The 12,387-nt window shown below is 42.6% G+C and overlaps 1 protein-coding gene across 2 annotated transcripts in view; it reads right to left on the bottom strand.

The window, feature by feature from the left end:
- LOC122795650 (baculoviral IAP repeat-containing protein 1b-like) overlaps positions 1-12,387 on the bottom strand; it is a 254,032-nt gene that overhangs the window by 201,433 nt on the left and 40,212 nt on the right. The gene's annotated exons all lie outside the window — the stretch shown is intronic.

Here is a 12,387-nt window from a genome sequence, read left to right on the forward strand (position 1 = left end):
CTGGATGGCTTTTTTTTTTTTGTGTTGCCTTGCTGGCTTGGATTCCCAAGGACCTGGCTTGCTGGATTCACTAATGGCTTCTCACTCACTGTAAAAACAAATCTCATTCCTTTTTAGACTGCTTCTTCTCTGGCTGTAGAATCACTAATATAAAAGTGCAATAGAGACATGGGCTTTGCAGTACTCTTCCTGCTCCATTTCCCATCCCCTTCATCAAATGCAGCCAATTGCTGCAGACCTATTAGGGAACAGCTCTCCCTGCAGGTCCAGGTTAGTGACATAACTGATTTGCTGTGGGAAAGCTGTAAGTGTGGCTTTTCAACTACAATTCGGTGCTTCAACAATGTGGGATTTTTAACTTCCCACTGCTGTATCCAGCAGGTAACATGAGTGTCCCAATGATAATGGAATGGATGGCAACCATATGTTCTCCACTCCTTGAAAAAGACAGCAAAGAGCACCCAAACAAAATAAAATAAAGTGCCAAAATCAACCTTAGGCAACAGTTGCCAATACAAAACAGTAGCAGCAGATATACATCCGCTCACGAATGGCTTATTATAAAGCAAGTACTTGACTTCTATAGACTGAATCAGCAGTAAATCTACTAAACCAGCAAGGAATATAAGTAAAATTAAAAAGGTGTTCTCCATGTCTAGAAAAAAGATGGGAGAGAGCACCAAAACAAAATAAAACAAAGTTGAAGTCAACCATCTACTATTACCACCTAGGAACACAATTTTTGAGAGATGCCATTACATAAAGAAGCTAGAGTCTATTCGCTCTCCCTCACAAGTCAGTATATCTGGCACTGAGAAGGTTGTCAACACAATTACTACTCCTCAAATACCACCCAGAACTACACAACACACACACACACACATATGCAGAGGTTCTCATCAAAAACAAACCCTAACAAAGGTGACCTCAGAGGCAAAAATGCATGCGAACTCCACAACCCTCCACACCACATACCATGCACATTCCACACACCACTGTCTCGCAACCACTAAAGCCTAACCATAAACCCAACATATTAGTCATAGGAGACTCCATTGTGAGACACACAGATGTGCCTCTCATCAGGCTGGATAAGGAGAAAGTTATGGTTAGGTGTTTGTCAGGTGCCAGAATCCACCATATCACACACGCACTCAAGTCTCTCAACAACAGGTACTGTTATGATTCTGTCATAGTCCATGTTGGTGTGAATGACTTGAGACATACCTCCCTGGACTAAATGAAGAGAGACATGATTGAACTCAATGAATATGTGTCCCAGGCAGGTATGTCCCCAGCCTTAAGCAGCATTCTACCGTCACCCAGAATGATGTCTCAATAAAAACAGAAAATGATTGACTTTAACAATTGGCTTAGTTTCTGGTGTCATTCCAGGGGGATCCAGTACATGACAGCCTGGGAAGATATGATCGACAAACCATGATGCTTTGCTAGAGATGGCCTGCATCTGTCTCACTTGGGCTTCAGGCTTCTGGCAAAGGTCCTTGCCTCCCCCATAGTGCCTTTTTTAGGAAAAGTCATGAGGTCGATACTACCAACATAAAAATTTCAACATAAAGCAAATTAAAGGTCATGCTGCTAAACGCTAGGAGTCTAAACATGAAACTGCACTCATTTCAAGCATTCCTAAGCCTGGAAGATGCCACGATTTGTGCAGTCACAGAAACCTGGTTCAAAGCTGTGGAGAGCACTCCAGCCTTATCTGGTTACTTGTCCTATTATACATTCAGACCCCAAACTGTGGGCAGCAAAGCCAAACGAGGTGGAGTTTCAATGGTATGATGCACAGGAGACAATACAGGTGCAGTTAACCATTGACAAAATCCCTATTCAAATCATACCTAGCTACAGACCCCCAAATTTGACTCAAGATGCCCACTCCACCTATCTGGATCTCTTCAAATTAATCAAGATTCAACCCTTTACCCTGATCCTGGGTGATTTTAATTACCCAATCCTAGACTGGAAAAACTACTCATGCCAGAACACAAATGCCCACAGATTCCTTGATTTTGTCAATGCAAATGCCTTGGAACAGTTACTCAATACGCACACAAGAGCTGATAATATCTTGGACTTGGTATTGACCAACATGAGTAGCCACTGCAGCCCACCTACAGTATCATCCTCCCTGGTAAGATCTGACCATAAAGCAGTCACTTCCGAAGTCACCATCTCCCCTGACCCTCCTCTAGTTAGGGTCAAACAAAAAAACTTCTCAAAAGCTGATTACAACCTCCTGAGGGATGGTATAAACAGCTTCACAGCCCCCCCCCCGTAGGAACTGGCACCAATATTCAAATGTACACCGATGTACTATACAAGCATTTATACAGAAGCATAGAATCAGGAATACCTGACAGGACAAAATCATCCTCTGCAAAGAAGAGTAAACCTGTGTGGTGGATATCTGCAATAAATAAACTATATAACAAAAGGAAAAAATTGCTGCCCAGGACCAAGAAGGAGCAGGTGCCCAATTGGAAGCAATCTCTCCTTAGCCTGAACAAGTTCCTGCAAACTCTCCCTAAGCATTTCAATCATATACTCTAATAAGTGTATGAATTCTTGATGGGACTTAGCTCATAACTGAGTGTATTATTGTCTGAAACTGAAGCTGCATTGATGTTGTCTAATATGTTTTATCTAAGTTTGTAACCCTACTAAAAACTGCATATTATACTTATCTCTAAATGTTTCTATTGTTCCTAATGTATTTGTACTCTGCTTTCTGGAGCTTTTCTCCCCCGGCTTCTGCTGAAAATGGACATATATCCAGTTGAACTTTTCCAGTAATCAGATGTAAAATAAATAAATAAAATAAATAAATAAACAAGCAAATAAGGAGCACTAGTAAAATCCTCTAAAGCCAACTTTGAGTTCAAATTGGCCACATCTACTAGAAACAATAATAAGGCCTTCTTCACATATGTCCGCAGTCTCAAAGGAAGCACCCAGATCTGTTCAGAACTAGTGGTCAAGGACATCACATACACAAATGCTGTAGATATAGCCAATCTACTGATTGACAGATTCGGTGAAAACTTCTCCTCTCTATCCCCCCATCAGTAAATCAGAACATCCCCAGTACCTGCCCCCCACCCCTTATCTCTAGGGAAAGTACAGTTGTGTACACCTACCATAAATGTAGATGTTCGAGTGTCTTCACTGTTGCAGTCATGACTGTAGGGTTCTCCCCTGCCGGCAGGCAGCCCTCGGTCGGCCAGAATCCCAAAGTCTGGGTCCGGCGTCGGCTGTTCAACCATGCTCCCTGATGTCAGAGCGCCAGGAGTACAAAGCTGACAGCCGACGCCATCTTCTCCAGTTTTTCTTGCCCCAGATGTCAGGAGTCCCAAAATGAAAAAGGTCCCATAACCTTTGCAAATACACCTCAGAAGAATGGTGAAAAAAGAAACTACACAAAAGTAAAAATAAGGGGACAGGAGGGAGGAACCCAGACTGCAACAGTGAAGACACTCGAACATCTACATTTATGGTAGGTGTACACAACTGTACTATGTTCATCGTGTTTCACTGTTGCAGTCATGACTGTAGGGTAGAATCCCAAAGCTGAAGAAAGGGAGGTGGTCATAAAGAGGAAGGCGGCTAAAAGGCCCTGCAAGACTGCAGAGGCAAAGCCTGCCCTAGACTTAGAGTAGAGAGGTAGATTGTAGTGCTTAGAAAAAGTATGCACTGAACTCCAAGTTGCAGCTTCCAAAATGTCCTTGGTAGGAACTCCCCTGAGGAAGGCCTCAGAAGTGGCAGCAGCTCTGGTGGAATGAGTCCGTATACTCCCTGGGATTTGCTTTCCATGGTGAGAATAACAAAATCTGATTCCATGAGCAATCCATTTAGAAATGGTCTGTTTTGAAATGGCTTTACCTTGGGAACTTGAAGCATAAGAAACAAACAATTGATCTGATTTTCTGGTGTCCTTGGTTCTGTTCAGGTAAAAATGTAGTTGTCTGTGTACATCCAAGGAATGTAAGATCCTTTCCCCTTTATTTTGAGGAGTGGGGAAAAAGGTTGGCAAGTGGATAGTTTGATTTAAATCCACTTTGGAAACCACCTTAGGCATGAAGGTAGGATTAGTCCTCAAAGATACCCTGTCTTGATGAAAAATAATATAAGGTTCCACAGCCATAAGAGATTGTAACTCTGAAACTCTCCTGGCAGAGGTTAGGGCTAACAGGATAGCTGTCTTCCAAGATAAAAACTTGATGTCAGAAGAGGCAGCAGGCTCAAAAGGAGGCAAGGTTAGTTTTGCCAAAACATAGTTGAGATCCCAAGCAGGAATGGGAGGAGATCTAGGAGGTCTTAAGTTCTTAGCTCCTCTGAGAAACTGTCTCATGAGCTGGTGGGAAAAGATGGGAGGGTCTGTATTATAATGAGCAGAAATAGCAGAGGCATGTATCAATGGAAGAGAAAGAGAGACCCTTATGTAAGAGATCTGTCAAGTAAAGTAAAATTAAAGTAATGTTAGGAAGAAGAGGATCAGAATCTTGAGCCAGCATCCAGGAACAAAATCTTTTCCATTTTCCTGCATAAGATTTTCTAGTGCTAGGACGTCTGGCTTCTAAAATGACATCCATAACCTGCTTGGGCAGTAAAGAAGAAATCAAAGGCCCTGGATTAACCAGGCTGCCAGGCTGAGAGTTCTGACATGAGAGCGTAGAACCTGACCCTGATGTTGGGACAGAAGGTTCGGAGACTGAGGTAAAACCCAAGGGGGCTCCAGGCATAGGTTTTTTAGAGTTGGATACCAAAACTGCTGAGGCCAATTTGGAGCCAGCAAGATTATCATCTTGGGCTTGTCCTGTTTTATCTTCAATAAAACCCGTGGAAGAATAGGAAGAGGCAGAAAGGCATATCCTGAGAGGTTCCTCCAACTGAATGACAGGGCATCCACTTTCCAAGCTTCTCTGTGGAAAGTCCTGGTGCAAAAATTCTGTAGTTGATGATTGAGATGGGATGCAAAGAGGTCTATGTGAGGACATCCCCAGACTGCTGTTATCATCCTGAATATTTTGATGTCCAGCATCCACTCGTGTGGATCTGAAAGGTTTCTGCTCAGACTGTCTGCCAGGAAATTTTGTTTCCCTGGTAGAAACTGAGCTTGAAGATCCAGATTGCAAGCTAGAGCTGTGTTCCATAGATCCATGGCTAGTCTGCAAAGGGGGTATGAATGAGATCCCCCTTGCTTGTTTATGTACCACATAACTGTGGTGTTGTCTGTCCATATTAGCAGTTGATTCCTGAAGGCCAATAGAGCTTTCTGAACGGCTAACATTTCCTTTAAATTGATATGCAGGTGCTTCTGATCCTTTGTCCAAAGGCCCTGCAAACAATTGCCCAGAAAATGGGCTCCCCAAGCATAATCCGAGGCGTCCGTGGTTAGAATCTGAGTGGCAGGAGGCAGACGGAAGGGTTTCCCTTTGTTTAGAGCACATGCCCTGGACCACCAAAGATATTCCTTTTGAAGGCAAGGAAGGATGGAGATCAGAATGTCTAAACTGTGGCAATGCTGAGACCATACACTTTTTAGGTACCACTGTATTTTCCTCATGTGTAGTCTTGCATATGGTACGAAAAGGATGCAGGAGGCCATGTAACCCAAAGCCTGCAGGAATTTCCTTGCAGATAGTTGAGTTAGAGTTGCCAAGGCTCTGAAAGTTGAAGCCAGCTGTAATTGTTTTTCGGATGTCAGAAATGCCATCTGGGTTGTGGTGTTTAGAAGTGCACCCAGAAAAGTTATCTGTTGTGATGGTGTCAAATTTGGCTTTGTTATGTTTACAAAGAATCCCAGGAACTTGAGGAGGTTCTGTACAAATTCTAGATGCTGGAGTAAGACATCCTTGCTGTCTGCCTGAATTAGACAATCATCCAGATAAGGGTAAATTTGAATTCCCTTGAGTCTGCAGTAAGCTACTACTGGAGCCAGGCATTTGGTGAAGACCCTGGGCGCAGTAGACAATCCAAAGGGCAGCGCAGAGAATTGAAAGTGCCTCGATCCGGCCTTGAACCTGAGGTATTTTCTGCAATCCTGCCTGATGGGAATGTGTAAATATGCCTCCTTTAAATCCAAAGTTACCATTCATGCATCTTTGGACAGCATTGGAAGTAGCTGCTGTAGAGTAAGCATCTTGAATTTTGGAATCTCTAGAAAGGTGTTCAAGACCGACAGATCCAGAATGGGTCTCCATGAGTTTTGCTTCCTTGGGACTAGAAAGAGCCTTGAGTAAAACCTTTTCCCATCTCTGAAAGAGGAACCAGTTCTATGGCATTCATAGCCAAAAGAGCTTCCACCTGGTTTAAGGCCTCTGTCCATTGATATTTTGGAAGGTCTGGCCATCCGCTTGGCCTTGGCAAGGTATGAAAATGGAATTTGTAACCTCTTAAAATCACATCCAAAACCCATTTGTCTTGGGTTATTTGAGTCCAATTTTGATAAAAAAGAGAGAGTTTTCCTCCGAGAGGGGCTTCCAGGCAAGAAGTTCCTGTAGCCCAAAAGAGGGAGTCATTGAGTTTGTTTCCTTTGAGATTGTGACCTGTCCTCTCATCCCCTAGGGGTGGAAGCAGTCCACTGTCTTGGTCTATAAGCAGCTTGTGTTTGAGGCCTCCCTCTCGAGCGTCTATATCTACCCCTCTGAGGCCTGTCTGAAGTGGGAAAGGACCAATTTTTTGAAGGCCAATTCCTGCTAAATCTAGGTGGCTGTACTTGTAAGAAATATTTAACTGTTTGCATGGATTTCGCCTTATCCTCCATCTTTTTAATCACCTCTTCAGCTTTTGATCCAAACAAAACATTATGCTGAACAGGAGCATCCAATAATTTAGCCTTTACTTGTTCAGGTAAATTTTGTTCCTTTAGCCATGCATGCCTTCTAATGACTGTGCCAGAGGCCGCAGCCCTACAAGAAGCCTCCAAGGCATCAAATCCACAGTGTAAACCATGCTTCCCAACCTATTCAGTGGCATGCAATAAGTCATGTAATTTCTTATCATCTGCACAGGCAGAAATAGAAGTAAGCTTTTGTTTTAAGACAGACAAAAGAAATTGCTGGTATTTAAGCATATGAAACTGACAGTTTAAAGCCCTAATGGACAAAGTAGCAGAAGTGTACACCTTTTTGCCCCATCTTTCTAAGGATCGAGAATCCTTTTCAGTAGGAATGGGATTTTTGGCAGAAGTGGCCTTAACTCCCTTAGGACCCTGAGAAATGGTTTCAGGGTCAGCAGAAGGGTTCTTCTATAAAAACTGATGGGAATCAGGAACCCTGTAATATCTATCAGGCTTAACAGGAGCAGGAGGAAAAGAGTCAGGGGTTAAGTTAGCCTCCGAAAAGGCATCGTCCACAATATCCAAAACAGGAGGAATAGCCAGGGGTCTATGTTGGGGAAGAAGAAAAAAATCCCTCAGTCTTTTCTTGGATTCCAAATACTCCTGTCCTTCCCAGTGGAAATGTTCCCTCATTTCATGCAAAGTTTCCCCAAAGAGAAATCCTCAGGGGAGAAGCTGAAGGAATGGATTCTTCAGCATCAGAATCCTCATAAGGAGGGAAAGAATATTCCTGATCAGAAGAAGAAACTGAGGAAACAGAAGCCTGATCAGTGGAATCATAATAAACATCCTGCCTTGGCCTTTTGTCTGGAGGGGGATGTGAACCCCTAATCATAGTAAGTAAATCCTCCGCCATCTTGAGTAACTGTTTCTGTGACTTGGGAGCCGGTTCAGAAGAGGCCTGTGTTGAAGTCTTTGATTTAGAAGGAGTCTTTGCCTTTGTCTTTGGCTTTGCCTTTACTAGTAGCTGAGTAGGCCTGAAAACCCCTTTGGAAGCCGGTACCTGCACAGCAGCTCCGGACCCATCCAAAGGAGCATTGTCCGAAGGTCCTGCAACAGAAATATTTAAAGGCCTGGTTGGCTCCTCATGAGAGTCCGTTTCGGCCGTCGGTTCTGAAATGGCCGATGACAGGGGCTGCAAAAGTGCCTCACTGACGACAGCCGAACCTGAAGCTGGCTCCGCTTGTGTGCTATCATCAGATTTGGACCTCGGAGGCCTGTCTTTATCCTTGCGACGTTTGTGAACTCCGGTAGCCGGGACCGTATCCAACGACATTTTGTAGTTAAAGCGCCTACTGAAGTAATGAAAAGCAAAATCGTACCTTCGCTTAATTGTACGGTGATTGAATCTAGCAAAAAACCGACAACTAGCTACGTCGTGGTCAGGGCCTAAGCAAGGAATACAGTAAGAATGAAAATCCTTATGAGGTATTTGCTTCCCACATGAAATACAATTATTAACTTTTTCTGACATCGGAGTGGAGCAAGAAAAAAGTTTCCCAACAGGGTACTTAGCTTTAAGTGGAGAAGAAAGTCTTCGGACCGAAGTATATCAGAAAAAATTCCTCAGGAGTCAGCCGACCGGCACTTGCGAACTGCTATCACCGCACGACAAGAAAGACTGGAGAAGATGGCGTCGGCTGTCAGCTTTGTACTCCTGGTGCTCTGACGTCAGGGAGCATGGCTGAACAGCCGACGCCGGACCCAGACTTTGGGATTCTGGCTGACCGAGGGCTGCCTGCCGGCAGGGGAGAACCCTACAGTCATGACTGCAACAGTGAAACACGATGAACATCAGGTCATCACTGCCCTCTCAAAGGCAAAGAATACTGCCTCCATGGGACCTGATAACATCCCAGGCTGCATCCTACATGAACTCAGGCATGAACTTGCAGCACCATTAGGCACCCTAGTCAACCAAAGCCTGAGTACTGGCTTTGTCCCAGCCAATGGACCTCATTAACAGGGACACTGACAACCTCGACCCCACACAGTTTGGCTTTGTCAAGAGGAGGTCACATCTGTTAAATATGGTCGACTTCTTTGAGGCAGTCACCAAAGCCATGGATGAGGGGAAGATGGTGCACACCACCTATCTTGACCTGGCCAAAGCCTTCGACACTATTCCTCACTCGGGCATAACAGATAAATTCTCTCTACTAGGCATCAATCCATATCTTACCAGATGGGTAGCAAACTGGCTCACTGATAGAACCCACCTAATCAAAATAGGGGAAGCCACCTCAACCAGTAGAACCGTAACGAGTGGGGTACCCCAGAGATTGGTCTTGGGGCCTCTGTTATTTGGGATATAAAACCAGCAGGTTATGGCTGACTAGTCTGCAGATGACTGCAAGCTGGGTGTGGTCATCAATTCCCCAAGTGATGTGGACATCCTCCAAGAGGGTCTCACCCAAACAAATGACTGGTGCCAGAAACATGGCCTCAAGCTGACTGCCAAAAAATGCATCATCATCCTGTTTGGGGAGAGTGATGTCCCCACATATTATCACATTAATAACAACATCCTAAGTATAGAATCAGTAGTAAGGGATTTTGGCACCCAGGTTGATAGCAACCTGACTTTTGATCACTACGTTGCTTCCATTGTATGGAAACCTTCTACATGACCCACCTCATAAGTAACAGTATCTCATCCCGGGAAAAAGAGGTCATAATATCCATGTATTCTTCCCTTATAAGGCCAATTATTGAATACAACGCCCACTTCAGCATGTACCTCACAAAGCACATACAGCAGCTGGAGAGACCACAGAATCCAGGGCCTCAAACATCTACCCTACACAGATAGGCTAAAAGACCTGTCCCTCTACTTAGTTCCATACAGACTCCTGAGAGGTGACCTCTGTCTGGCATACAAAGCAATCTCAGACCCCGCTTTGATGGGACTGATGCATATTCGCAAGTCAAGCTCCACTCGTGTAACTCATACAAACAACCTCAACCTGATCTGTGATATCAATAGGACTTGTTGGCGAGACACATTTGTGTCCCACAGATTCCCCCATCTGTGGAATAGACTCCCTCTCCACGTCAAGCAGAGTACCTCATTATCAATTTTTAAGCGTAACCTGGATAACTGGATGGTAAACAGAAAATACATCCATGGGATTCCACCTGTGTCCCTGCTGGACAGGGGCTTTGGGTGCTGACTTGTCTAAACATGGGCTTAACTCTTGGCTAGGCTTGTAAGGGCCTCAGGGCCAATAGCCTAGTAACCTTCTATGATCCTATGATTAAGTGCCAAAATCAACCTTAGGCAACAATTGCCAGCATGTGCAACAGGAAATATACACAGCAACCCATAGCAAATTGTTGTAAATTTCTTCTTCGCAATCATTTTTCAAGCATGTAAAACCAGTTCACCTTTATGGCTCCATGATATTTGTCTTTGTGCAATTGAATGCTTTGTTCCCTAAGTCATGCAAGGCTCCGTGCTGAGGAGTAGTAAAGCACAGCATCTGGAAGCTGTACTAATTCAACTTCACAATGCCACTTTTGTTTTGAAAGTGAAATATATTTTAATCAAAACTAAAACACTGTATGTTCCTTTCCTGTGATCCCTAACACACAGATTTAGCAAAGTAGGTGCATGCAAGTGAAATATTTTCAAAAATATTTGCCATGTTTGCTAAACTTGTAAAATACATTGAAGATGCAGCCACAAACATTTGCATGAGACAGCAGATGTCCACTGGATATAGTAATAAACTGGTCACATGACTTCTCATGAATACTCTTTCATTAAATTGCTTTAATAAACCTATAATCACTTACGATCCTTTACTATTCTTACAGTATAAAATGACATTTTCTTATTTAAAATGCTGCTTGTTGTAGCTCTGCTAAAAAACATTGTTTTACTTTTCAACCTTCAGAATAAAATTACTCACTTGGGTATTGCACCCACCTGTGTAATCCTTGCGTGATGTTTCTTTGTGATAAATAGTGCTTCTGAAAGTGATGTAATTTTTTTAATTCAAAAGTGAAATGCTACATATTGTTCCTCATGGTCAACATTTGGAAAATTAATATTATGTTTTAATCACAACAAAATGTTGCATGTTACTTCTCTGCAGTTTTCAGCACTTGTGAAAACAACATTAATTTTAGTTAGCATTAAAATGCTGTATTTTACTTCCTGTTAAAGCAGTGTACTTTTTATAAATATTAAAAAATAGTGCATTTTGCTCCTCTGCAACTACTTAGCAAAATGATGCATTTTGTTTTCCCCACAAATAACAGCATCTGTGAAAGCAATGCAATTTTTAATCAACAGCAAAATTCTGTATGTTCCTTCACCAACAGCCTTTCTTGTTGAAGCAATGTGATTTTCAGTGGTATATGCTGACTCCCACAATCATTTCTGACCATGGATGTTTAGCCGGTTTACCTTTAAATAGTCGATTGCACTTTGTCGAACTGCCACTTTATCGACGCGTTTTGCGTGAACCAAAACCGCGAAAAATTTTAAATGTCGAAAAACATTCGATATTCGACATTACCGGCTGTGCAACACCTCCACACCCATGCTACCCTGGGTCAAAAAGGGGCGAGGTTTTGACGTTCGCATATTCGGAATTCGACGTTGGAGACGTTCGCATTTCGGTATTCGCACAAGTCGTGTCGCCCATATCAGGATTGACATTATAAAGGTAAACCGTTTAGCCACTAATACTTCAGTTTAAGCCTTAGTCATAAATGTGTCATGCTATTTCAATTGCCGTTCATTATCACTTATGACTCTTTACTTCTGTTAAAATACAGTAGACCTCCTCTAGCTTACCCAGCACATGATCAGCATGTAATTAGATGTACTTAGAGGGGTTGACAAAAGTTAAAATTTTGCAGAATATGGCAAATCTCACAGAACAAGAGAAGGAGGAAAAGCAAAGTGCTAAAGAGAAAATAAGTGAGTATCTGGACAATATGCATGAGTTTAGAAATATTTCAGTTAAGCAACTATTTTTGATAACAACTCCAGAGCCCAAAAGCTTATAGCACAACAACTTAGGCAACAGAATGTTTAAAGGGTTGTCACCAAACGTAGGGAACCTGTAACAAGAAATATAACCAGAAATCCTGTAGAGGGTTTAATAGATAATCTAGAAATGTCATGAACATTTGTATAAATCAGAGAAATGTGGAAATCAAGAAAGAGTACAAATGGAAATATTTACAGAAGACTTAAGGTTAGTTATAGATTATATTCAACAACTAACAGTTAAGTTAGGAGGTGATGAGATAAAAAACAGTGATATATAATTAATCTTTAGGAAAGTTTTCAGGAACAGATGGTATTCTTGTGCAAGTTTGGAAGATTTTAACACTGTTTTAAAAGAAATGGAAGCACCAATATCTAGGAAGAAAGCTGTAGGGACTGTGTTATCTAAAGATGGCAAAGACCCTTCTTTCGCAGGTCCATATAGACCCATTTCAATTTTAAACACCAGTTTTAAAGTACTTATGCTTATACAAGCTGAACGAATGAAAAAGGAGTTGCC

This window comes from Protopterus annectens, chromosome 2.part2, assembly GCF_019279795.1.
Source record: "Protopterus annectens isolate FY-2018-M chromosome 2.part2, PAN1.0, whole genome shotgun sequence".
NCBI lineage: Eukaryota > Metazoa > Chordata > Ceratodontiformes > Protopteridae > Protopterus > Protopterus annectens.